General features: G+C 50.2%; 1 non-coding gene across 1 annotated transcript; it reads left to right on the top strand.

Moving 5' to 3' along the window:
• The first annotated feature begins 207 nt into the window (after positions 1 to 207).
• On the top strand, positions 208 to 313 carry LOC123823742. The gene has a single exon (XR_006786585.1). It is a non-coding gene; the product is annotated as a U6 spliceosomal RNA (small nuclear RNA).
• Positions 314 to 1627: the final 1314 nt, after the last annotated feature.

Consider the following 1627-nt stretch of genomic DNA (forward strand, 5'->3'; position numbering starts at 1 on the left):
GGCAGGGTTCAAATGCAAGGCCAGCCACACCTGGTGCTGGGCTCTTTGCTACCGCACCTGGTAGTGTTCGGGGCGGTTTGATGCGTGCTCTGCAGGTGAAATTTTTACTCCCGATAGTTAAGTATCTATTGAACGATCTGCCAGAAAAATACAGGCTTCCTGGTTACAATAGCGATGCTAATTTTTCTTTTAAAACCCATTCATTTAGTGCTTGTCCCGGCAGCACGTGTGTGAAACCTGGAGCAAAGCAGAGAAGGTGAAATGGCCCCTGAGTGAGGGTGACGTGCAAATCCATGAGATGCTTCGTATTTTCACAATGTTATGTGTCCATTACATCTTAATTAGTTAGGTAAACTTATTTAGCTGCACTATTTACAATATCTAACAGGTAGAACTAGCTTCAATGTCCATCCAAGGATGAATGAGCGAACATGGTATAATCATAAAGTGGACTTATTGCACCATAAAAAAGAATAAAGTTCTGATACATGTCATAATGTGAATGGGGCTTAAAAAATATTTATGCTAAGTGAAAGAAGTCAGACACGAAAGGCCACGTGTTTTAGGATTCCATTTACACGACATGTCCAGAATAGGCGAATCCACAGATGCAGGACGCAGAGCGGTGGTTGTGAGGGGCGAAAGGGAGCGGGGAGTGGGGAGAGACTTTGTGCTGGGTGTGGGGTGGCCGGGCGCGTCTCGGAACTAGACAGAGGTGGCGGCTCTACAACAGTGTGAACGTTCTAAATGCCGTTGAATTAGCCACATCCAAATGGTGGATTTTATGGTATGTGAATTCCACCTCCATGATACACACTTACATGTTCCGAAGGAAATTAGTTCACCTGCAGAAAAGTTAAAGAAAAATATGATGTCGGTCACCGCACAGGGGGGTGTGCGGGTCTGGGGACAATTGCGAAGGTGGCATGCAGAAAATTAGGCGCCATGTCATCTACGAGGAGCGCAAGGGTCTCCTCCAGGGCCCCGTCTGGCAGAGCCTGCATCTCACCCTTCTTTGTCTTTCCCCCCCTGCAGCCAGCTCAGGGCTTAAGAGATACTTGTTGAGTTCTGCTCAGCGCGGCTCAGTTAATTGAGTTAAGGCGAGCTGAGTCGCACTGAATGCACCAGCTGGCTGGCCTGGAGGAGATCCAACTCGAAGATGTTAAGAATCACGCTAATTCAATAAGCCCCTGCAAGGTAGTCGAAGTCGTGAGCCCGTGTGCCTTTCTTTACCTGGCTCACCTGTGTCCGCCGGTGCCTCGTGAGCCCTGCCGCCGTGTAATATATAATAGCCGTCTCCCCGGAAGCCCCTGTGTGTGCTTGCTGAGGACTCCGGGCAAGAGAGTGCAGGGGAGAGGTGAAAAGGAAAACACGGCGGTCCTCAGGCTCGGCTGGGAGCCCCTGGGCAGTGGAAGGAAGGGACTGAAGGAAGCAGAGAACTTTCTGTCTGTCTGTGTGCCGATGTGACGACAACCTTACTCGGGGGTGTCAGACTCATTGTCACCGGGGGCCACATCAGCCTCGCGGTTGCCTTCAAAGGGCCACATGCAACGTTAGGACTGTATACATGGAACTGCTCCTTAACAGTTAAGCGAGAGCTCGGCGCTGCTGCTGGGTTGAAACAAGG

Source organism: Phyllostomus hastatus, unplaced genomic scaffold, assembly GCF_019186645.2.
Source record: "Phyllostomus hastatus isolate PE091 unplaced genomic scaffold, TTU_PhHast_1.1 phas_contig_1162, whole genome shotgun sequence".
NCBI classification, from domain to species: Eukaryota; Metazoa; Chordata; class Mammalia; order Chiroptera; family Phyllostomidae; genus Phyllostomus; species Phyllostomus hastatus.